General features: G+C 34.4%; 2 long non-coding RNA genes across 3 annotated transcripts in view; one reads left to right on the top strand and one right to left on the bottom strand.

Annotated features, from left to right (window-relative positions):
* LOC141580338 (uncharacterized) overlaps positions 1-2,894 on the top strand; it is a 304,648-nt gene extending 301,754 nt beyond the window's left edge. For both annotated transcript variants that reach the window (XR_012512572.1, XR_012512570.1), the window contains one exon: positions 1,106-2,894. This is a non-coding gene — a long non-coding RNA (uncharacterized LOC141580338). The remainder of the gene's footprint in view (positions 1-1,105) is intronic.
* LOC141580340 (uncharacterized) overlaps positions 1-26,418 on the bottom strand; it is a 60,407-nt gene extending 33,989 nt beyond the window's left edge. The window contains exon 1 of the long non-coding RNA XR_012512575.1: positions 26,255-26,418. This is a non-coding gene — a long non-coding RNA (uncharacterized LOC141580340). The remainder of the gene's footprint in view (positions 1-26,254) is intronic.
* Positions 26,419-27,014: the final 596 nt, after the last annotated feature.

The raw sequence follows: 27,014 nt of genomic DNA, 5'->3' as shown, positions 1-27,014 counted from the left end.
TTTGTTTATTTGTAAGAAATTATATTTCAACAGATGTAGGTTAAAGATGTGCTAGTTTGGTTTTATTTTCTTTGTTATTTTATCTTCTTAATTTTCCTTTCAGATCATCCCTCAGCCTTGCTGAATTTTGATTAGAGAAAGAGAGGTCTTTGAGATGGTTTGCAGTGAGTGTTTCATGATTTGTGCAGGCAGGCAGGCAGTATTCTTTTTGTCTTTTTATCTGGCCAAGGACATCTACATGTTATATCAATAGGTGCACAAAAATTTGTCGATGGGGGTGGAACACAAGTTTCATTCTCTCCATAGACACAGCACTAAAAATATCAAATTGAGCACATTTCTACTTGAGAAGGCTCAAGATTTGTCCTTTCCCTGGGTTGTGCATGTTCTTCCTTCTAATATGCTTTAAAAAAAATGCCAGGGGAAATTTAAGCAGTGTTTATTAAAGCAGAAATGTATTGATGACATGTGTTGGAGGTTTTATTTCAATCCCTCGAGTTCTGCAATGAACAGATCTGTTTTACACTCAGCCCAGGCAGCCTGATTTACCCACTGGCCCTTCTGTCGAATACCTGGTGATTTTATTTCTCATCAGTGATATGGTTCTGTTGCCCCCAATAAAAGATACATGTTTAATTGAAACTTTTAAAGAAAATGTGAGAAAATCTTATTTAAAGAAGTTTATCACACATTATAAAGAAATTTTTGAGATAGAAAAAATTTTAAGAGGAAAAAAAGCCTTAATTTTTTAACTGTTTGTAGTGATGTTCAGTGACATTACTTCGATACAGAGAGTGTGATAAGGACTGTTAGCTGACTTTCTGAGATCAACCCATTTTAACGTACTTGTCCAATAATTAACTCAATACTAGACAAAAGCGGTCATCCAAATTCCAACAAAAAGTTCTAATACGAAGCCTGGTATGGGGCATTCAAGCCCATTGCAGCAAACAGGTTTCTGAGTGTGGCTTTTTCTTTCATGCAGAGAAGGGACTGATTAGTTTCCCAAACCATGAAAAGAAAATTATTTTCTTGTTTTTTCTTTCGTTCTTTTTTTTCCTTCGGTTTCTGAAACTGATTACTCTGTTGTCTTCATTATTCACAGATCCGCTTGCCATATTCGGTAACAAAGGCAGGGGCTAAACTTATCTTAGCTGTTGCCCACAATTTATGAAGAGATAATCCAGTTCGTAGGAAATGAGGTACTTCAAGTATTCGAGGAATGGCAAGTATTTGTTTGTCAGGATGGATTCAGCTTCAAATACGTCTCCTACTGATCTCTGGACTACCGCTCTTCGCCACGTTGATCCATGCAGGAATGATTGTGAAGAGTTTCCGGAATTTCTTTTACTATCAGAAAAAAAAAAAAAAAAAAAAAAAAAAAACCCTGGGATCATTTTGCCCATGGTCTATAGTGAAAAAAGCTGTCTGAGCATTTTGAGCTTATAGCTGTGGATAAGGTGTGTAATTTGTTTGGTGCTGAGTTCTGTGACATGAAAAGTAAATTACAACTGGGAAGGGTAGTGGGAAGAGGGATAGTATTATTAAGAGGAAAAAAAAAAAAAGGAAGAAGAAGAAAAGAAAAACTATTTTTTCAGCAGCAATGATTTTTAAGATCTAATTTCCCCCACCACTGAATTTGCTAGCTTGAGCCTACTCATCAGCTTCATTGCTACCCATAAAAGCACACGGATTTTAAGCTGATGAAAAAGGTGAACGTGGTGGGTTAAACCTTTTCCTCTGCCAATGCTATGAAAATATCTTGGTTCACTAGAAGAATTGCTGACAGATAAAAATGAATAGAATATCATTTGTATATTTTGTATTCATACTGGATAACAAATGCCTGTAAAATATTCCTAAAATTGTGCATAACCTTTGACTCAGATAAATCACTTTTAAGTATATAGAAATAATCGTGTGCCTGAGCCAAGGGTTTGCTGCCTAACCATGGCAGATTAAAATGGGTAAACTTAGGAAAAACTTGAATGTCCAATTGTGGTCTGAATGAACATATTGAGGTATACTCTAGTGGTATACAAAAATAGTATAATCTTTAACAGTAAAACATATAAAAGGTAAGTAGGGTGGACTCATAACTTCACAGCAATGGTACACTCTTATGCATTAAAAATGTGATAATACTACTCTAGATTCTGAGCATAAAGAAGTAAGGAAGAAAAACAAGGTCTATGGTCTTATTCAATTTATATTATGTATGGAAGAATTCATAGTGATAGAAAAGTACATTTAATATATGTTTTTAAGGGAAAAATGAGATGTTTAAACCTGGGTTTCCCAGGAAGGAAATCTAATAGCAGATGGTTTATTGCTTTATTAGCGAGTGCAATCCCAGGAAAGAGAAGTGAGAGAGCAGAGGAGTAAGGCAGGGAAGAAAGGGAAAGCCAACGGGTGGAGAAGGCATTATTGATATTGGTCACTGCTGGGTTAAAGTAATTACTGGTTAAGTGAGGCTGAGCCCTCCTCAAGTAGATATGTAAACCATCTCTCTAGACTCTGTGGGGGGTGGGGGCTGGGAGTAGAAAGGGGGAAGATGTGTCCAGTGGTTTCTATATCTATTGGTCAGTGTTTTTTTCTGGGGTGTTAATTCTTCCACACTTCCAGTTTATTCATTTGTGTATGGGCACTGAGTGGATTCTTCTGTGGGCATCTCCAAGGCATTTTAGGTATGCGTGTTTGAAGTAGGTCAGAACCCACACAAGAGATGCTTGGGTGTTTGATGCATATATAACACTGATCAACAGGTTATATAGTATACAATTACTATGATTCTATTTTTGATTTAGAAATACTTAAAATATTAACAATGATTATAATTGGGTTTTGGGAATATGATTTGTATTTATGTTCTTTTTTCTGTCTTTGCATTTTTTTCTTGCAATGAACATGGATTGCTTTTGTATTAAGAAGTTATATTTTTAAAATAAAATTTTGTCATTTTTCATATTTCACAAATTATTTTCTCCAATGTTAATTATTTACTTAACATTTGTCATTCTTCATTTTTAACAAATTATGATTTTTCTCAATATTAATATTATTTTCTCAATAATGTTAATTATTTACTTAAGTTCAGCCTAATTTATCCAAGTATTTTTTTTTTTTTTGAGACAAAATCTATCATCCAGGCTGGAGTGCAGTAGGGTGATGTCAGTTCACTGCAACCTCTGCCTCCTGGGTTCAAGCGATTCACCTGCTGTAGCCTCCCAAGTAGCTGGGATGACAGGCATGCACCACACGCCTGGCTAATTTTTGCATTTTTAGTAGAGATGTGGATTCACCATGTTGGGCAGACTTGGTCTTGAACTCCTGGTCTTATGTAATCCACCCACCTCAGACTCCCAAAGTGCTGGGACTACAGGCATGAGGCACTGCACACTGCCTCAAATATCTTAATAATGTAGACAAAGATGATCAACCCCAGCGAACTGCCAAACTGCCAAATTAATTACTAGCTCTCCATAATGTATATATAAATATAATGCTAATGATGTCATCATCATAGAATATGTCCCTGAATGCTAGGAGCATACAGTATAGCATATCAGAGGGTAAAGAAACATTTTCTATGAGTACATCTGAAGTATGAAGGAGAGATGGAGAATATGGGGGTTAGGATGCAATTTTAGACAGAGTGGTCAAAGAATATTTCATCAAGAGGTTGACATTGGAGAAAGAAGTGAGGGAAATGAGGGAGTGCTGTAGAGATAACTTAGGAGAAGACTATTTGGAGAGAGAGAAAAACAAGTACAGCTCCCTGATGTGGGAGTGTGCCTGGCATGACCAAGGAGCAACAAGGAAGCTGGAGTGGTGAAGCTGAGTGAGAGAGCAGTGGAACCATAATGCTTTACATAGTAGGTGCTCAATAAACATTAGCTGAATTGCATGCATCAGTATAGTTTTAAAATTGAGAAGCTCATAGCTTATATGCCATGTTTCTTCATATGTTTAGGTTTTAGTACAATGTATGGCAAAGAGTAGGTTTGCGGAATTAATAAATCGCTCTCATCTTTGCATTCTCCAAATTGTTAATTTATATTTTAGAACTGTTTTACAATTTTACGGTCTCCTCTATTATTACTTGCTGTGCTTTATTTGGTTTCCTTGGCCAACAATAAGCTGGGAGAGGGCAAGTCTGTGTGTATTTTGCTCAGTAGTGTAGTCCCAGTCTGGCAATACAACTTTTGAGAGAATAACTTGCCACCTTTTTAATGGGAATTGCCAGAATAGGTGAATTCAAGGTATAAATCAGATAATAAGCTGGAAATTAAGTTCACTTTTAAAAAGTTGACCCCATCACTGGTCTTGTAAGCAGAAATGTGCTGAGGTAAATTGTGGGTAGGGAGGAAAAACCATGTCAAAACTGTCTAGATGGCAGCATGATGGAAGGAAGCATACCCAAATAAGTTATGCCCATGTGCTGAGCTGGCAACAGTGGCCAATTTGCAGGAAAGTAATTGATGCTCTTTTTTCACTTGGGTGTATTTCACTCAAATATGCAGAATAAAAATAAACACATTTTTTAAAGGAAAATGGTGTGGCAGCCTGATTTTCTTCCATATTCATAGTTCGTGCCTCCAGGCTTTCAAATGAATTGTTTCTTTTAATCTGAATATTTTCCTCACTTTCTCTCCTTGTGCCAGCTAACCTACTAGGTTTTCAGGTTTCAGACAAATGCCATTTCCACTGAGAAGGCTTGCCTCTCTCCAAGACTAGTTCAGGTCTGCCTTTTTATATGATCTCTTCGCACTCTGATTTCTCCAGGAGAACTTTTAACCCTCCTGTAATTAAATAACAATTAGGAAATTACCTGTTCTGCTCTGCCTTCCCTATAGAAACCTAGTATAGTGTCTGCAGGACAGAGGCTATGTCTGTCTTGGTCATTTCCCTGTCTCCAAAGATTGGCAGGTGTTTTAAACAGATAATGCACTAAAGTTTATACAGATTAAAATTTTTGTTTAGATAAGCATAATTTTAACTAAAGTCACAGAAAAGATTCAGTGCCAGCTATACTTCTGCAGTCTTAATTTAAAAATACAAGGTGAACAGGTAACTCAAGGAAAGTGTTCATAAGTGGGAAGAAAACAAGTTAAATCTCTAGCCGCTGGAAGTACTTTGAGTTACCCTAAAAATATCATCTAGTATCTTATTAATACTCTGTCATGCAGATATGATCGAGTTAACTTACCTTGCAGAAATAATGAGAATCTGTCATATATCAGCTTCTGCTTCAAGTTGTTCTCTGATGCCAACTATGTGTGTCTTTTTAAAGATTATAATTCTTTATTTTTTATATTGGTTCGGTACAAAGTTTATAACAAACTACAGAATCCTATTACAATTACCAAACACCACATAATTTCTGTCTAATTATACAGAACTAATGTGCAACGTCTCTGTATCAATAATAAAGTGATTAACCTAAAATACCAAATTGGTCTGAGTTTCTTGGCTATTCTGTCATTACCACAGCCTGTTCTCCGTTTTGAACAATTGTACACTGTACTTTATAAATGTTAGCTCCAGATCAAGTTTATTTTTACATCAATCACAATAGGCTTAACACTCATCACCTTCAATTTTCTCACCTTTCCCCTTTGCCAGATGTGTATGTGCATGTATGTGAAAGGTGATATCTGCAATAGGAGTTCATTATAAATCAGATGAATTTATGGACAATTAGGAATGATAAGATACATAATATTATATTATCGGAGCCCTCTGAATTTACTTTGCTTCCTTTTTTAATATCAATAGATCTTGTAAGAGACACTTCCATTGTGTCTGACACTTCTGATGCTATGGTGTCAATGGAAGTATGTGTGAAAACCATTACCTTGTCAATTCCATGATGTCAATGGCAACTTGATGTCAATGAAAATGTATAAGGTTCTTCCATTATCATTGTAACAGCTTCTCTAGTCTTTTCAATGTATCAAGAGACACTAGTCTGTAAGAAAGACTAACTATCTGAAATTGCTGCCTGCGTTTCTTGAAATTAAAGCTATGATATTGTATGACTTTCTTCTTACAGCTTAGCATTAGCAAAAATATATAGGAACACCAATAAATAAAATAATAAGCAGTTATTTGGTGGCTAAGAATGTAAGTAGCTCACAGTTTTGAATTTTTAGAATTCAAATAACTGGTGCACATAACTGGGAAAATTCTTATTTACAAATGGAAGTAATGAAGAGAGCTTTAGTTGTAGACAATATATTATGTTGAACATACACTTTGATACACAAAAGCAGGAAGGTCACTGGAAGCAATTACTTTACCTAATATTATGCCCATCAAAAGCAGCAATGTTCCTGTTGTGATGCTGAACTGTTTCATACAGTGATTTCCTAGGAAGAGAGTAATCTTGATGTATCACTAATCTTAGGTAAATAACACTTAGATCCTTATGTAATAAAGTAAGTATGGATTGTATTATGCAATTCACACAGTTCATGTTTCTTTCCCATATGTATAGTGTGCTTTAACAAGGCTCACTTGCTTTGTTTATGACCCTTTAAGCATAAATTTTGGCCCAATTTACTTTGGCAAATATCGAGTATTTTTTAAAATACTCAAATGTATACTTTTGCCATGCAAAATACCTTCTCTCTGTGTGTGTGTGTGTCTGTCTGTTTTGCTCTCTCTCATAGTGGCAACATTTGCTTTACTTCTTATCATTGGAGACAATAGAATTTGAGCATATGCTTATAAAATATTAGGAAGTTGATTATTTTTAGCAGTTTGCTCATTAGTTCTTTGACACATAGAATTTTTAGAATGAGAAGAAATTTGAAAAAATTTAGAAATACATATAATGTATATGTGTGTGTATATGTGTGTGTGTGCATACTTTCAGCTTCAAAGACCTGACATTGTGAAAGTATATAAAGTAAGTTAATAGGTAGATTATACACATTCCAATAGATATGCTTTCATTTTTTAAAGTTATATATCCTGAAGTATTGAGAAACTACCGAAGAGAATTGTGTTATTTGAGCTATCTTAAAATAAACATAGGATTTTTTTAGGTGGAGAATGTGTGAAATGTCATTCCTGATTTGCATGGATGAATTGAATTGATGAAAAAAGTTATCAATATACATGTATATGTATTTGTGTGTCTGTGTATATAATCACATAACCATGTTTTAACTTGATTCATAGCCCATAAAACATACATCTCACTTTTAATTTGAGGCTTAAATATGTTATGTTTATATTATCTAAACCTAAACTTACCACTTTCTCCTAATCCTTTGATGGTTATTATTCTGGCATTTCAGTGTTTTCACAAAGGACAGAAAGTAATTAAAACTTTCAGACTTTAGAAGAATTCATGTACTGCTTGTGAACAATTCTGATGAAAATTTGAAAAGAGGAAGTTGAATTCACTGAATAGAGAAATTTTTTAAAAATTACCTGTGTATTTCAATTAATTGTGCACCTATCCTGACTCCCTATTTGTGGAATAATCACATTTTAAAGCAGATTCTGTGTGTGTGTGTATGTGTGTGTGCACACACGTGCGCATGTATGTGTGTGTAAGCATATTGAAGATTATAAAAACGTTTTAAAATGCTATTTCTATTACATAATAAAAGAAGATACCATTAAAAACTAATTCATCAAGCTCAATAGTCCATTTCAAAGGTGGAATCTCTGTCAGTTAATTCTGATGAATGTATAATGTACTTCTTCATTTTCATCCATATGCAAGGTTAGGAAGTAGGAAGAGAGGGGCTGAAGGGACAGAGAGGATGAACCTGTGTGTGCATCTCTCTCTCTCTCTCATCTCTTTCTGTATCTATCTATCCATCTATCTATCATCTATCTATCCATTATCAGATTCAACTGGGAGCTTGTTAGAAATGCAGAATGTAATGTATAGATGGCGTACATGTGAGAGACCTCATGTACTATAGATATCTCTACCTATCAAGAGATGGAGGGAGAAACTTTTAAAAAACAAGAGAGTAGAGAGGAGAACAAGAAGCTGTTGTTAACTGGAGGAAGCAAAATTAAATATTAGATGGGAATGTCTGTTCTCAACCACGAGGTCTGGTATCTCTCTGGCTGGAGAAGACCCACTTGGAAAACATGCTTTCTTTATCACAGTGCTCTATTTTTGCATTTGTAAATGTGAATAGAAAAAGCTTCACTAAGGAAGATGTTCTCTAAATTTATTTAACAATCTTCCAATTCTGAATTAGGTACATCCTTACACAGCTGAATCTCATGTAGGTAGCATATCATCACACCCCAAATCTAAGACCTTGTAGGAAATTCAGACAATATATTCATTAGAAAGACCAAATAGTAACATTGAAAAGAAACCAGACTTGCTCACCTCAGCATACGAGTCAAACTGTGCAGGGCTGGGGGTTAAAAATATCCCCAAAGCCTGGCTTGATTTTCCCTAGGAGGGGAGGTCGTCACTGGTTCCCTAGCATGAATAGTCTGGGTAAAGCTGGGAAACTTTTCTTGCATTAACTCATTGTCTGCTTTCCTAATCTCTGTTTTGTTGTTGTCAAAAGGCCAAGATGCTGAAAGACAACACATTGTAAACTAAATGCTGGCTTCCCCAGCTAAGTCAAGTGTTATTCCCCCAGGTCAAGGACTGTCGGAATCAATAGCACACCATTCTACGTAGTCAAGTATAAATGGTGAGTCAGTTCACATAATCCAAATTCATGTCAGCTGCAGAGGAACTACTTAAAAGTACCTTGCTGTCATCTATTTCTTAAAACTGATTAGCAGCAAATTACTGGAGACCATTCTGTCAATGCATCAAGATATCTTGATGCACTAGTGATTTGGGAGGGAGTTGTTTTTCTTCATATTTAGCTGCTTATCAGGTACTTTTTGATCCATATATATTTATTTTCAAGCACCATTTAGAAAATATTAACTAGAGTTGCTGCATCCACAGAAATTTTAAGTCACTTATTTTGTTTCCAATTAACAAATGTATTTCAAAGGCGGTGAAAACTGATTTAAAAAATCTGCCAGCCACTTTATAATACAAAATAATTTATCTCAAATGAAATTTAAAATTAAAAAATAGACTGTTTGCCAAGCATATAATAGTTAATACAGCTTTGGTTTTCTTTTTAAAAAGCATTCGTTAAATCTTTGACATATTCTACACAAACTAAATTTCAACTTAAGAATAATTTATATTGAGCTTAGTGTATCAAATTACTATCCCAACATTATCAGAAACTTAGGGTGTCACAGGGGCTATTTGATGTTATTTTATGTAGACTTAATAAACATTCTATGAAGTAGATATCATTATATTATTATATCCATTTTATGGATGAGAAGATTGACATGAAATTGAATAAATGGTCCTAAAATTTCCTGGCTATGAAGAGCTATGATTAGAATGCACATCCAGTTCAGTGTAATTACACAGTCAGTGTATGTTCAACAATTTCATTCTTTCTCAGAATTAGAAAACTGTGGAATCAAAGAAATACTCCTTTTATCGTGTTTTTGTATTCTGTGTAAATCTGATTCATTCTAGATTGTAGATTTTTTTTAAACTATTAATGTAAGCAGGAGAATGAAAATGGGGGAATCTTAGAGAAGTGGGAAAGAAAGGTAGCAAAGAACGTCAGATAATGGCATTAGTGGGGTTATATTTAGGAGTATAGTCCTTGTTTGAATAGCAAGTGTGGTCTAGGAGTCAGTAACATCAAATTCAACTGGGAGTTTATTAGAAATGCAGAATCTCATCCCTGCTTCAGACCTACCCAATTAGAATCTGCATTTTCACCAGATCGCCAGGTGATTAATGGGCACATTAAATTTTGAGAGCACTAGTTTAGGTGACTGATTTACTGAATAGAAGCTGAGTTGGTATTTTTACTTACTTTGGAGAGCTTGAGTTGACCTGCCGTGCTGTCTATAAACCTGGGGCTCAGTACTCTAATGAAGAAGGAGACTGTTAGGAGGGGTTGCCATGGGATTTAGAGCGGCTAAGGCACCAGCAATCTTTCTAGCCAGACTCAGGGGAAATCACATCAAAATAGTAGAGACTTGGCAAGCTGCCAACATTATCACAATAGCTTCTTTATCTTTCTTTTTCTCTTTCTGTCTAGACCTGTGTCTCATGCCCATATATGCTTTTGCTTCAGCTCCAGTCTGGGCATGAAGGGAACACAGTTGGATGATGTCAAAAGAGCGAATGCACAATGATAAAATAACAGGCAAGAGAAATTTTAAAAATAAGCAACCTTGGTGAAGTAGTGAACAAGTGTTTCATAAAGGAAGACAGAGGGAGATAGAAGGATAGAGTTAGTGAGAGAGAACATGCATGGGTGAAAATTTAAGAGAATTACCAAGACCTCTGAGAATTAATGTCTGTTTGGAATCTAAATTTAATATCTAATTTTGTCGCTCAAGCCATGAGGTTACTTTTTACTTCAATAGATAATTTTTATGCCATCAAGAGAAAGAAAAGACTTGGCTTGAGTAAATCTTTACTAGTAAAATATTTCTAATATATTAATAACTTTTATTGAATTAAAAGGGTGTGACATTAAATTATAACCTTAACTGTCATAATGATATGGCATAATAGCATAATTATGATTAAATTATTATCACTATTACATCTGTCACGGATGAATCTCCTAGATAGATGAAAAAATCTAGCATGTTCATTATTTTACCTTCCCAGCAAGTGTCCTACGGTGGTGTCACAAATTCACATAATGTCCTTGAAAGCTGGATTTTCTGTTAGAAATTCAGAGTTACACGGAAGTATGCAAAAATCCACAGATGGCAGAGTAGAATTCCTACTGAATATATATTTGATGAGATTATGTGTCTCATTTATTCCAGCCACAAATGAAATATTTTGCACTTGTGAACTGTGCCACAGTCAAACTTGTTTTGGTGGCAGTGTGTGAATAATGATGAACTGGCTTGAAGACTTTAAAGCTTAGCAAAGCCTTGCCCTTTTTACTCTGTAAACACAGATACTCTGCTACCCCTTGAAGCACACTGCTCTTGATGAGGTACCTTCTCTTTTCCTTTTCTCTTTTAAGTTTAGAGAATACACATTATAATCAAATATATGCCAAGGTCATCATTAATGATTTAAAAAAAAGGAAAGGAGCCGGGCGCGGTGGCTCAAGCCTGTAATCCCAGCACTTTGGGAGGCCGAGGTGGGTGGATCACGAGGTCAAGAGATCGAGACCATCCTGGTCAACATGGTGAAACCCCGTCTCTACTAAAAATACAAAAAATTAGCTGGGCATAGTGGCGCTTGCCTGTAATCCCAGCTACTCAGGAGGCTGAGGCAGGAGAATTGCCTGAACCCAGGAGGCGGAGGTTGCGGTGAGCCGAGATCGCGCCATTGCACTCCAGCCTGGGTAACAAGAGCTAAACTCCGTCTCAAAAAAAAAAAAAAAAAAAGGAAAGGAAAGAAGGCTTACACATTTATGGCATATACACAGAGAAAAAATTACTTCTACATGTGTTACATTTCATTTAATCCTTAAAACAATTTTTAAACTATGTATTAGGATGATGATTTGGAGATGAGAAATTCCAGCTGAGAACAATTAAATGATTTGCTCAATGCCACAGAGCACAATGCCACTTTTCCTGATAAATCAAGGTAGTACTTCACCTGGATCTTACTCAGTTTATTTTTAATATTTTCATTGATTTACTAAAATTTACTGACTACCTATTCTGTTCTAAATATTGTACTACATACTAGTGTACAATGATGAGCAAAGACAGACAGTATTTTTCATTTCTTGAAGCTTATTGTCTAATGAAAGGAGATGTGGGTGCAGGAAGTCAATTAGATACTCAGAAACAGAAAATGGAAAACCAAGTTATTCTCTAAAGGAAAGCTCAAGCCAGAGGATGCTGATGTAGACCTGGAGTCATCAGTATCTCCCTTCAAAATAAGCCTCACTTTTGTGAAATAGAAGGTGAGTGTGTGTGTGAAAAGGGTGTGGGCATTGGGGGGCGGAATGTTGTTAAACCGTGGGAGCAGCATAGCATGAATCAAAACCCCAGTAAAACAAGGAGCTTGACATTTTTGAATTAAAATATGATCAGGCTGGGTGTGGGCTCACGCCTGTAATCCTAGCACTTTGGGAGGCTGAGGCAGGTAGATCACTTGCGCTCAGGAGTTTGAGACCAACCTGGCCAACATGGCAAAACTCGGTCTCTGCTAAAAATACAAAAAATTAGCTGGGTGTGGTGGCGCATGCCTGTCGATTCACTTACTTGGGAGGCTCAAGTATGAGAGTCACTAGAACCCGGGAGATGGAGGTTGCAGTGAGCCAAGACTGTGCCACTGCACTCCAGCCTAGGCCACAGAGCAAGACTCTGCCTAAACAAACAAACAACAACAACAACAACAACAAAATCATGGTCAGTGTGGCTGAAGCATTAAAGGTAAGGGGAAGAGTAGAGCGAGGAGGAGTGGGAAGGAGGAAGAAACTTTTCTATGCATGGCCTCCCAAGCCTGTGAAAGGTCAAAGGCAGTGAGAATCCCCTGAAAAGCTCCATAGAGTTTAGAAGTTGGATAAAGATGACAAGATTTGCATTTTGAAAACTCACTGGAGCTGACGTGTAGAATGAATAGAAAGGCAGGCAGTGGTGAAGATCAAGAAAAATGAGATTTGAGACAGAACTGGACTAGGACTTTTAGATTTCCAAAAATCTTTTTATTTTTAAAATTTTAATTAGATAAATTTTTAGCTACAATTAAATTTTTAATTTTTAACTTTTTAATGTTAGCATTACCACCATATTTGTAAATATTTATATCATACATTTTCTTGATTTATTTATTATTTATTATTGACTTGCTGCTCTGGTTTCTGAAAATTTGTATCTTCTATTTTATTTTCTGCTCTTTTCCCATTTTAATAATATAATAATTTTGGTTGTCAGTGATTGCATTTTTACTTGATTATAAACATTCTCTGATGATTCACATAATGAATTCCGATTACAGTGTTTATTTCACGCAACTTTTTGCTTTCTATGATAAGTAACTTTTTGTTTTTCATTTACTTAGATTTCTATACACTTACTTTTATAATTTGACAAATGTTTCTATGCATATCTTTAGCTTTTTATTTTTTTTTCCATATTCTCAAATACATCAAATGATCCAGCGGTTCAATTTCCCCTTCCTCCATCCAGGAACTTCCCTGTGATAGAACCCCATTTCCTCATCCCACTTGTGTTGATTGCTCTCTAGGACAGCTGCGTAGATACTGAGGTGGGGTCTTCCTTCACTCTATGGAATTGCTTTCTCTTCTCTGCTCTGGGAAGTCCCTTACCATTCTGACTTCTCCATGTCAGATGCACTATTTTTTCCCCTCTTTGGAAGCTTTTAGTATCTCATCTGATTGCTGGTATTTTGAAACTCTATGATTATAAGACTATCTGCTATAAAAGTGTTATTATATATTTTTGAGTAAATTGCAGATGCTTTCAATGTATAAGTTCAAATTTCCCTAATACTATTTTTTAATAACTCTCCCTTCTGTTCCCTCTGATCTCTGCATTTAGACTGCTATTAGGTGGATGTTCCTCAGGAGCTCAACATTAAGCCTCTATTTTACTTATTTAACTAAGTTTCTCATTGTCTTATCTTTTCACTTCTATTTTCTATATGTCTTAATTTTTGTTCTTTTGTGAGAGTTCCTGACTTTTAAAATTTTATCCTTTGTATTAATTTGATTACTGTGTGGCTGATTTCAGGGATCTTTTTCATTTTCTCTGATTTGCTTTGATTTATACCTTCAATGTTATTGGATATAATGCCTTGTTATTTCTTTATATCTCAGAGAAAATAAGTTAGAGACTTTTAATTAAAGTAGTATCTGTTTTCTCTGTGCCCCATCCTCCACTTCACTTTTGATTATGTTTGATTCTATATCTCAAACAAAAAGCTTCCCTCAATTATCTTCTAATCTGAAACATTCATCCCTATTGCAGAGCGAGTTACTGGTCTCATATCTGTAATGGTAGCCTAGGTGATTTGGATTAACCCTTATGTTAAGAACAGCCATAAAAAGGGACATTTCAAACTAATAGAAGTTTCAATTGCAAGGACTTAGAGTAATTCTTATTTTAGATTAATATAATCACATTACCTAATATATTAAAAATTTAAACAATTAGAAGAAAAATAGACTAGACAAAAATCAAAGTAAACAAAATTTATCACCTCTATAAGTAATGAGAGAAAAGGCAGACAAAAAATCAGAAAGATTGAGTTTGGAGGAATATAGATTTTTAGCAAGTATACATAATAGGATTTCAATAGCATGATTAAAATTGGTTATATATATCACTAAAATAGCATGATTAAACTAAATATGTGTATGTCTGTGTGTATATACGTGTGTGTGTGTGTGTGTGTGTGTGTGTGTGTGTGTGGTATATATTTCCTGACAGCTACAAAATACATTTTTTTCAAGTACACAAAGAATATTCACAGAAATCAACAACGTACTGGGCCATAAATATAGTCTCAGCAAAATTGAAATTATATAGAATATATAAACTTATAATAAAATTAAGGTAGAAATTAATAAGAGAACAACTGGAAAAAATTCCTCATTATTAAGAAAATGAAAAAATAAAAATAGCTTTAGCTGAATCATAATAAATTACATGCCAAAATGGAAAATTTATCTGAAGTCTTGATTAAATAAACGTGCACAGCCTTAAATTCATAAGATACCAAAGAAGAACACTAGTGATATAAGCATAAAATTTAAGAAGTCAGCAAAAGAACAACAAATTAAACATGAAGAAGAAAAAAGGAAAAGAAGATTACAAAAATAGAAACAAATATACAGTAGAGCATCAACAAACCCCAAAGTTAGTTTTTGCTTTGTTTTACAGATAAACAAAATTAATAAACCCCTCCAAGACCAATGAATAAATATTGAAAGATGATGAAAAAGCTAATGTCAGGAATGACAAAGGGACATCATTCCTCAATTAAAAGGTATCATAAACAACTTTATAAAAATAAAATAAAACGTTAGGTAATGTGGACAGATGTCTGCTTCTGGCCAAAGGGCTAGGATTTACTCTCTCACCTTAAACAGCTGGGAAACCAGACAAAATCAATGAAATGACAGTTTGCAGACATTAGAAAACAGATCATGCCAGATCATGATTTCCGAGGAAAGGAAAAACAAATTGAGCCCTGTAACAGATTACTGCCTACAAGCAGTTAACAGGTTGAAGTGCAAGGAGAGGGAATTCAAACAGCATGTGCCTGTGAATTGATATGGAAGAGATTGAATTTGACGAGGTCAAAGTGGCTAGAATTTGTCGAGCTGAGTACAGTGAGTAAGTATCTGTCCAGACAGAGACATCCAGAGAGATGCAGAGGCGTTCTCTCAAGTCTCTGGCTGAGTACTGACTGGTACATTTTTGAGAGGAGATAGTATTAGGATGGGAAAGATCTGACAGAGAGGAAGAAGGAGAATCATTTCTAGAGCTCATACTGGATTGGGAATTGTTCATGTTCCCACTGCCCTGAGTGGAAAGAATTAATGGGATGCCAGAAAGGAATCTGATAGTATTTAAAGAAACACAATCTAAAACTAAAACGGCAAAATTGACAGTATTTGGGATCCTATTAAAAATTACCAGGCATCCGAGAAGCTGAAAAACATGACTCATAAGCCAGAGAAGAAACAACCAATAGAAACACACCCAGAAATTACTGATAGTGGGATTAGCAGAAAAGAACAGTAATACAGATATAAATATGTCCATGTGTTCAAGAAGTATAAGAAAATATGAACATATTGTGGTGAGAAAGAGAAGATTTAAGAAAGACTGAAATTAAATATCTAGAATTGAAAAAATATAACAAATTTGAAATATCCTGGGTGAAATAAAAGCATATCAGACATTGAAGAAGATGATGTAAGTATTAAGACACACTAATAGAAAGTAACCAAGATGAAGTCCACAGGTTAAAAAGATTTGGAAAAAAAAAATCAACAGAGCAACAGTGACCTCTGGAATAATATCAAGTGATATGACATACATTTAATTAAAATCCCAAGATGTGAGAGTAGGAGTATGAGATAAAAAATATTTGAAAAAATAATGGCCCCAAATGTTCTAAATTTAAGGAAAACTATAAACATACATAACTCGTATTTTTATTGTAGCTGAAACAGATTACCACAAATTAGCGGTTTAAGGAAGCAAAAATGTGTATCTTACAATTCCAGAGTTCAGAAGTTGACTAAAGGTCTCACTGGGCTAAAATTAAGGTACAGCCTTAGCTGTGTTTCTTTCTGAAAGCTCTAGATGAGAATTAATCTTCTTGTCTTTTCTAGATTCCAGAAGCTTCCTGCATTGCAGTGGCTTGCTGAGTCTTTCTCACATGGCATCACTCTGACATTGACTCTCTTGTTTCTCTCTTTAACTTACAAGGACCCTTGTGATTACATCAGGCCCACTTGAATAATCCTGAGTAGTCTCATCTCAATGTCATCTGATTAGCAGGTTAAATTGTTCAATTCTACCTGCCTCAATTCCTCTTTGCTGTTATATAACATATTCACATGTACTACAGATGAAAATGGACATATTAGGGGTATAGTATTCTTCCTACAAACTACATATCCAAGAAGTTGAATGATGCCATCTAAGAATAAGCATAAAGACAACTCTATCAATGTATGTTACAAAACAATTATTGAAAATAAGTGATGAAAAAATATTCAAAGCAGCCAGAGAAGAAAAGACACCTTATGTTCAGAAAAACAAAAATATAAATAAGAGTACACTTTTAAACACAATCTCTGAAAACCAAAAGATTATGGAAAGAATTTATATCTAAAGACATAGAAAAATAAAAGAATAAAAGAAGACATACCCTGCAAACTCTAATCACAAAAGCTGGAGTACCTATGTTAATGTCAGACAAGGTGTACTTCAGAACAAAGAATATTACCAGGGATAACTAGACACTTCATGAAGTTAAAGGGTTACCAATTCATCAAAAGGACATAAGGTTTTAAATGTGTATTAGCATAATAATAGACCTTTAAAACACATGAAGCAAAAACTGATCAAACTGAAAGGACAAGCAATCAATACACACATATAGTTGGAGATTTCAACACTTTCAATAATTAATAGAATAAGTAAATGAAAGATCAATTAAGAAATAAAATAACTAAACAGTACTATTACCCAACTTGACCTAATTGACATTTATAGACCACTTCATCAATCACAGCAAAATATACATTCAATTGTGTTGAAAACATTCGGCAAGGCAGATCATACAATAAAGCAAGTCTTAATTTTAAGAGAGTTGAAATTATAGGAGGGTTGGATTTTAAAAGGGTTGGTGGCTTTTAAGACTACCTTAAAATTACAGTAGAAATAACAGAATAATGTGGAAAGTACCAATATTTAGAATTTAAACAATAATTTCTAAATAACTCAGAGGTCAAAGAAAAAAACACATGGAAATTTAGAAAATATTTTGGACTCAGTGAAAGTATAAACATACCATATCAAAATTTCTGGGATATAAAACCATGCCAAAGGGAATGTTAGCAAATTATATTCTTAGAAAAGTAGAAAGATCTCAAATTAACAACCTAGGATTCACATTATGAAAGTAGAAAAAGAAGAATAATTTAAATGGTTAAAGTGGGGAAATTATATAAAAATACTTAATTTTAACACCATATATAAACATATACACACGCACATATACATATATAGGTATATATATATTTACCAAAACTGACAGAAGAAGAAATTATGAATGTTAGTAATTTTATCATGTTTAGAGACATTAACCTTGTAATTTCAAACCTCTTCACAAAGAAATGTCAGGCAAAGATGACTTTTCAAGTGAATTCTGCCATGTATTTTTACAATCTCTTCTGGAGAAGAGAAATGCAATGAATGTCCTCTAACTCATTCTACAATCCAAGTTTAATCTTGATTTGAAAACTTGACAAGGACATTCAAGAAATGATTAATACAGCCTAATCTCATAAGTATAGACACAAAATAGCAAACACAATTATCAAACTATATCCAGCAGTATGTATACTAAGTGGTAAAACACCACCAAATTGCATTTACTCAGGAATGAAAAGTTGTCTTAATATTTAAATGTCAGTCTATATAATTAATCACATTAACAGAAGAAAGGAGAAGCTTTTAACTGAATAGATGCAGAAAAATAACTTCCAAAAATTTAATGCCTATTTATGCTAAAAGTACATTTAGGAAAGTAAGAATAGATCAATCTAGGAAATAATCTACAACTAACATCATAAGAGCAAAACGTTGACATCTTTTCAACTGAGATAATGAAGACACATAAAGTAGTCAGTGTTTACAACTTCTATTCAACATTTTAACAATGGTAGCCTGTGCAGTGAGGCAAGAGAAAAAAAAAATAAGAGGACAGTAGTCTCTTTTTATCGTGTTTTTACTTTCCACAGTTTCAGTTGCTCACAGCCAACTGTGGTCCAAAAATACTAAAAGGAAAATTCCAGAAATAAACGATCCATAAATTTTAAATTGTGCACCATTCTTAGTAGGGTGGTAAAAATCTCATGTTGTCCTGCTCTGTTGAGCCCTGAATAGGAATCATTTATTTGTCCTGAGTATCCATGCTGTGTGTACCACCTGTCTGTTAGTCATTAACATCATCTGCTGCTGATATCCAACCATTAGTATCATGGCTCAATGATCCAGGATCACCTCAATCAGATGATCCTTTTTTTAACACAACATCAGAAGGTCAATAATAGTGCAACACTGTATCACATGCCTATGTCATTCATCTCACTTTATCTCACCACAGAGGCATTTTGTCATCTCACACCATCACAAGAAGAGTGAATATGCTACAATAAGATATTTTGAAGGGGGAGACAGACTGCAGCCACATAACTTTTATTGTGGTATATTGTTATAATTGGTATAATTTTATTATTAGATATTGTTAATCTCATACTGTGCCTGATTTATAAATTAAACTTCATCATAGGTATGTATGCATGCATGTATGTATGTATGTATGTATAGGGAAAACATAGTATATATAGGATTTAGTATTAACTGCAGTTTCAGGTACCCATTTGGGTCCTTGAAATGTATGTCCCACAGATAAGCAGGGATTACTGTATAATTAGCATCAATGAATTAGTCTAGCAAGTTTTTTGCACACAGATTCAATATCCAAAAATTGTATTTCTCTACACAAGGAATAAACAATTCCAAAATGAAGCACAAAAAGATGGCATTTATAGTACACCAAATAATCCATGAAACTAATTCTAAAAGAAAAGATACACAATTATTGTAGAAAAATCTATAAAATATTATGGAGAGAAATTAAAGACCTAAACAAATAAAGCGATATGTAATTTTTATGCATGGGAAGACTATGTTGAAGTAATTGTAGTTATTTACCATATTGATCTATAAATGCCAGGCAATCTCAAATGATATTCCATTTATTATCTATTTAACAGAAAATACATTAATTTTAACATTTATTTGGAAATGCAAATGGTCAAAGATAGCCAAGGCATTCTTAAATAAAAGTAAAACAAGATAGAAGGATTTATTCTACTATTTATCAAAAATTTTATGAATCTATAGTAACTAAAACAATTTGATATTATTTCAAGAATATAAAACAGACTAGTGGACATAATTTTTAAGATCTAGAAACAGACTTGAGCAATAGTAAAATCTTGACTTACAAAAAAACAGTTCTTCTGAGCAATGGTGAAAGGAAAGTATTTTCAAAAATGGTCTAGGATCAATTGGATATCCACATTTTATAAAGAGAAACTTGGCCCTTTCTTTGTAGCATACATAAAAATTATGTTCATATGAATTGTAGATATATATGATTGATAAAATAATAAAGCTACAAGGGTAATTTATTAATTTTATGAGTCCAAGAATAGGATTCCACTTCAATATAATTTCTTTTTTTATAATGCTATGTATTTTATTTTATTTGCTTAATTATTCTGAGAGGTACTCACAGTCTTCCTCAGTCTCTCAATAGGAACTGTTGATAAAAAAGTTCATGAATTACTATAGGTCAATACAAAAATATAGTTAAGATATTGGGTTAGGGAAAACTTTGTTAAATAAAACTCAAAAAGCAGAAACCATTAAATGCAAACTAATTAATGGACTCTATTAAAACTTAGGTACTCTTTTTTTTATCAAAAGGCATCATTAGGAGAGTAAAAATGCAAGCCACAGATTGGCATGCATAACTGTTAGAAACTGTTATTTAGGATATATAACATATTCCTTTAAATTAATAAGAAAATGACATATCAATAGAATGTTGAGCAATAATCTGACCAGACATTTTGCATAAGATCTAAACTCATTACCTATCAGGGAAATACATGTTAAAACAAAAATGAGGTACTAATACAAACCCTCAAATATTATTGATGGTAGTGTAAATTATTACAACTGGCTTTGAAAACTAGCATTGTGTATAAAGCTCAACATATACATACCTGATAACCAGCACAGGCACACCAATAGACATGTATAATAATGTTTATAATAACAATACTTGAATCATGAGGTAAGAGGGCCAATTAGAAGCAGCTGCAGTCCACAGCACTCACAGAGAGGAGGGAAAAGGGGAGCATGAATTCAGCACCTTCAACTAAAATATCCAGGTTCTCACATTGGGACTGACTAGGCACACAACTTGTCCCATGGAAACAAAGAAAAATGGGGTAGTAGGGTGATGGCCCACTTGGGAGCAGCACAGACAAAGGAAAATGTGGTACACATTCACCATGGAATACAATGCAGCCACAAAAAGGAATGAGGTGATGTACTTTACAGAGATGTGGATAAAGTTGGAAGACATTATCATCAGCACGCTAATGCAGGAAGAGTAAACCAAACACCACATGTTCTCATTTACAAGTGGGAGCTGAATAAAGAGAACACGTGGACGCATGGTCGGGAATGACACACATTGGGCAACTGTGGGGGCTGAGGGAAGGGAGAGCATCAGGAAGAATAGCTAATGGATGCTGGGCTTAATCCAAGGTGATGGCATGATCTGTGCAGCAGACCACCATGGCGAGTGTTTACGTATGTAACCACCTGCATGTCCTGCACGTGTACTCCTAAACTAAAAATAAAAGTTGAAAAACATTTTAAAAAGGGAAAGGTCAAACAAGAGGAATGCAGAACCTGGGATCATTTTATTTTCATATATAATACACATATTACTGTATATAATTTATGGTCCTAGTTTTCACATGGGAAAGTATCATGAAAAATGTGCTGTCTTCATTTTCAACCTGACAGTGTTTAGGCTTGTGTGCTTCCTAGTCAAGTGTTTATGTTTGTTCTTGTATGTACTAGCAAACAGGGTATCAAATGCTTTGTAGCTGTTTGTGCTGAAAAAAAAAAAAAAGAAAGAAAAGAAAAAACAATGCTCATCCCCAAATCCAAACATCTCTCAAAGATCAAATGGATAGCGTGAATGAAATTTAAATGTGAATGAAGGAACCGCTATGCTGGATGAATCTCACAAATATATTGAGGGAAAGAAGCCAGACACAAAGTAATACATAATATTTAATCCCACTTACAAAAAAGTTTAAAAATAGATAGAGATAAAGCTAATCTATAGTTTTTACAGTTAGGATAATGGTTAACTTTGAGAAGGAGGGAATGGCTCAGGAGGGGGTACCAGCAGCACTTCTGGGATCCTGGCAATGATTCATTTCTTAATTCGGAGGTAGTTACTAGGTTTCCTCATTTGGCATAATTCAGTGAGTCACACACTTAAGTTTGTGTACTTTCTATATGTGCATCATAATTTAATTAAAATGTTTTAAAATGTGCTAAGAAGCTGACTGGAAACAGTGCATAAAAATAGAGCTTGTCAATCAGTAAGCTTTACTGCAGGTGAGTATTCATAGTTGTTTTTAAATAGGGACACCCCAAATGTCAACAATTGAAAAACTTGTTTTAGGAGGAAATTAATGAGAATAAATTTGCAATAGAACCATTTCCAAAAGCTGCAGGTAGATTAGACAGGTGTGGAGGGGGTTCCACAGTTGGCATGACATGGGAGAGTGGAGGCTTAGTAAATATAAACATTTGCCTTGCTCCATGGTGAGTGAATGGGTCAGGATTTATAAAAGAGACTCAAAAGGAAGGTAGAAAATATAGCACTATACAACAGAACTTCCCTGGAGGAATTCTGGGGAGATGTAAAGAAATACATTAAAAGAGGCCCAATTTAAAATACTCATGGATTATTTTTTTTAAAACATAACAATTTCTATGAAAGGTATATCAGTATGGCCCTAGTCTGCTCCTATTTGAGTATTCATAACATATAAACTTTTAATCAAATAGAAAACATATATTCTAAAACTTGCTTTTACTTAAAAATATATATATTTTATGTTTTTCCTACATAAATACATGCCTCAGTGATTTGATGTGGTATGTAGTTTTCTTTTTTTTTCTTTCTTTCTTTTCTTTTCATTTTTTTTTTTTTTTTCTGAGACAGGATCTTGTTCTGTTGCCCAGGCTGGAGTGCAGTGGCACGTTCTTGACTCACTGCAACCTCCGTCTACTGTATTCAAGCAATTCTCCTGCCTCAGCCACCTGAGTAGCTGGAATTACAGGCATGTGCCACCACATCTGGCTAATTTTTGTATTCTTGGTAGAGACAGGGTTTCATCATGTTGGCTAGGCTGGTGTCCAACTCTTGACCTTGTGATCTGCCTGCCTCGGCCTCCTGAAGTTCTGGGATTACAGGCATGAGCCACTGCCCCTGGCCCAGGTATATAATTTTAAATTGCATCAGAGTATTTTAATTCTTTTAAATAATCTATTAACAGATATTTCATTCATTTGTTCATGTATATATTTCTTCATCCATGTAAAAACACTTCCTCAATTTAGGAATAGATCTGAGTGACTGGAAAATAGTTTGAATAACCACTGTTATTTTACACATGTGCACAACTATTGTGGATAAGCCAGGAATGTTAATAACGTGAAACCAAGCAATGACTTAGAATTGAGAAAAAATATTGTATTTCAAAGAGGAGATATACCAGAGACTTACTCTGTGGGTGACACTCTTGTGGGAACTGTCTATAGTGATAAAACTTCCCCTTCTTGTGATATGATAGGGGTGTGGGATGTAGAAGCCATCGTGGTAAGGGAAGTATAGCCTTTCTAGCCTTCACCTTTTTACATATACCTGGGCATTCTAAGCAGCAGTTCTACAAGGGGTTGACTGCTCCCTTTCCAATAAAAAAGACACAAAATAAAGAAAAGCCACCCAGATTAAGATATAGAATATGATCAGTAGTGCTCCTTCTTCCTTCGTGCTCTCTTTTTCATCTATCTCGACCCGTAGAAATAATTACTTTCCTTGATTTTACGTTTATTACTCCCTTGTCTTTAAAATATATTCTTATCAGACATTTTTAAACAATATATCATTTATAGTATCTTGCTTTTGAAATTTATAGAAAGGATAAGAAATGATACATTGTATTAAGTTTCCTGTGGCTTAGTTTTTAAATAAAATTTTTTTTCTGAGATTCATCTATGTTGTTACATGTTGCTATAGTTTATTATACAAAACTACATTGTGTACAGATGTCATAATTTATTTATACATTCTCCTGTTGCTGAATATTTGTGTTGTTTTTATTTTCCATTTAATAAACACTACTGCTATGAATATATATATGTGTGTATATATATATATGCATACATACACACACACACACATATATATAGATATATAGATATATATATAAATGAACGTGTGAAAGAGTTTCTCTAAGATGTATTTCTAGGGATATGGGATGGGTGGCCAGCTGTGAAATGAATGAATGGTCACAGCAGATCTGCAGGTAGGAAGGAGTCTCAGTAAATATGAATATAGAACTATTTGGTGAAAATTTCAAGGACAGAGTGAATATTTTCCACTTTCTCAGAGATATTAGAGTCTGGTGATACTGGAAAGTTCAAGTAGCCCAGGATGGAGTGCAGTGTGTGATTTCGGCTCACCGCAACCTCCACCTCCCAGGTTCCATAGTAACATGGGTTGTGTTGGCAGTATGGCAGTTTCAAAAAATTAAACATGGAATTACTATTTGATCCAACAATTCCACTACTGGGTATCTATTCAGAAGAATTGAAATCAAAAAATTAAATATATATTTGTACACCAACATTCATAGTAGCATGTTCACAATAGCCAAAAGATGAAAATTACCCAAAGGTCCATCAGTGAATGAGTGGATAAGTAGAATGTGGTATACATGTAATAGAATATTATTCAGTCTTGAAAAAGAAAGGCTGGCACATGCTACAACATGGAAGAATCTCAAAGGCATGCTAAGTGAAGTAAGGCAGAAACAAAAGAACAAATGCTGTATGAATTCACTTATATGAGATAGCTAGAGTACTTAAATTTATAGAGATGGAGAGTAGAATGGTAATTGCCAGAGGCTGAAGAAACTCTGTACCAATTTAAAAAACTGTTTTTTAATTGGTGCAGAGTTTCAGTTTGTGAAGATTTTCATCTTCTGGAGGGAGATGGTGCTGATGGTTGCACAACAGTGTAAATATACTTAATATTGCTGAACTGTACACCAAAAACTGGGTTAAATGGTAAATTTTATTTATATTTTAGTACAACAAAAATAAGTTGCATGACACTAAAATAACTCTAACTTATAACCATATTTACAAAATCAGCAGTAACTTTAATTTTTGTTGTTCTTCTCCACTGTTCAAATGTGGTTAAGTATGTGAGTAAAATTTGTAAAAAAGTATAACCAAATATATGTGTGTATATGTGCATGTGTTGTGTACACACACACGCGCACACACACACACACACACACACACACACATATTCTCAATACCTGCCAGAGTTCCTTATAAGAAACTGTGAATAGGATAGACAATAACATTTCTAGTTATATTTGTATTTTGCATGAGCTTGTTTGCACACACATATAACCTAATTCAAAAACATAACCTGAAGATCAATTCAGTGAAAAAAAATAGTCAAACTTACTCTAACTTATTATTTATTGATTAGCCAGACATCCCAAGATGATAGTGCCATAGCTAAAAAGAAATATTACTCTGTATCAGGTAACACAACTTTAATCAAAGAACATAAAGCCCACTGCTTCCTTTATAAGCATATTGCAGGGTTCAATATTGCAAAAGCCAGAAATTATTTTCCTTATGTCTATGTTAAACAGTTTTGTTTTGAATTAGGCATCCTTATTAGTAAGCATTAATTTTTATAAAGTAGAATATAATTTGAGGCAGCTTTTGTCAATAGTTCACTGCCCTCTCCATCTCATTAGATAATTTCTTTGTCATCAGTTTGCGTTTGTAACACTACCCAGTCAGTCTCATCAATGACTTTCATTAAGAACTTGTTTACTTCTCTTTCCAAATCATTAATAATGTTGTTAAATAAAAACAAACCAAACAAAGGACTTCTTGGCAGCCTATCCAACACCAAATCTGAACTGAAAATAGAACCATCTTTTATTCTTTGCTTATAGACTTTCATCCTTTATTCCATCCATTTGATGGTACTTTTATATAGGTCAATTAGAATTAATTTTGTTAGTTGCATTTCATGATGTTGTGAACTCCCATCTCATTTAATATAACAATTTTCCCAGAGTAGGGCTCTGGGAGGTAGCAGTGCACGAAGAGAGAAAATGCTCCATTTTAGAAGGGCAACATGTTTCAATGCTATATAAATTCATTATAGATCAGGTAGACGTTGAAGGAGTAAAGAATACACGTGACTTCCTCAGACTAAATGTTGTGATGAATAATTTGATGGCAAAATAAGGGCATTACAGAGGTAGAATTAGGGAAATGGACAACAGTTGAGGGAGATTATCATTATCGTAAGCAGATACTTTTAGATAGAATATTATTGGCTCTAGGTTATTGATGACCCAAAGAACTTTTGTAATTATGGAAAGATTCTGTAATCTGCACTGTTCAGTAGAAGGGAGTAGCTTGTTTATGATTCTCAAGGATTGTCCTGGGAGAGCTACAATTAAAGATGTGAAGTTTTAATTTTATCAAACTTTAATTCATTTAAACTGATGTAGCAGATGCACACAGTGGCTCATACCTGTAATCCCAGCATTTCGGGAGGCCAAGGCAGAATGATCACTTTAGGCCAGGAGTTTGAGACCAGCTGGGGAAATACAGCAAGCCTCCATCTCTACCAAAAAGAAACAAACAAACAAACAAGAAATTAGCTGGGTATGGTGACATGCACATCTATACTCCCAGTTACTCAGGAGGCTGAGATAGGAGGATCACTTGAGCCCAAGTGGTCTAGGCTGTAGTTAGCAATGTTCACTCCTGTAATCTCTAAAAAAAAATTACTTAAATAGCCACATATGACTAGTGGCTACCATGTTGGACAGCACAATTCTAGAGCTTTAGAGCAGCTACATTACAGGCCAAAGAGGAGAAAACAGGGACTTCCTGGTAGAAGATAGTTCTAATGTAAACCCCAGAATAAGAGCAGCCAGGTAAAGAGTTCTTTAGCTTTCTTCCTCTATGATACAATCATAGTCAATAAATGAATTGGAAGCAAGCATTTGCTCTGCTCCCAGTGTGGTGAAGTGCAACTCCCTTCATACCAAACTCATCAGAAACTGAATAATGGTAAATGGAGCAAAGAAAATGAGAAATTTTCTTCAAGTAATGATTAAAAATATCCTGAAATCAATGATTAGTCACCATGTTTTGTATGTACCTACTAATATTTAAATTATGTTTGAAAAATATATGCCCATCACACCTTTCTTCTAGATTGCATGCATTCTTTCATATTTATTGTAAAATATTACACTAATATATATTATTGCTTTTAAGTAGTG

Source organism: Saimiri boliviensis, chromosome 11 (genome assembly GCF_048565385.1).
Source record: "Saimiri boliviensis isolate mSaiBol1 chromosome 11, mSaiBol1.pri, whole genome shotgun sequence".
In the NCBI taxonomy this organism is placed as follows: domain Eukaryota; kingdom Metazoa; phylum Chordata; class Mammalia; order Primates; family Cebidae; genus Saimiri; species Saimiri boliviensis.
The sequence above is the reverse complement of the archived record's forward strand: the minus strand, read 5'-3'. Positions and strand labels throughout refer to the sequence as shown.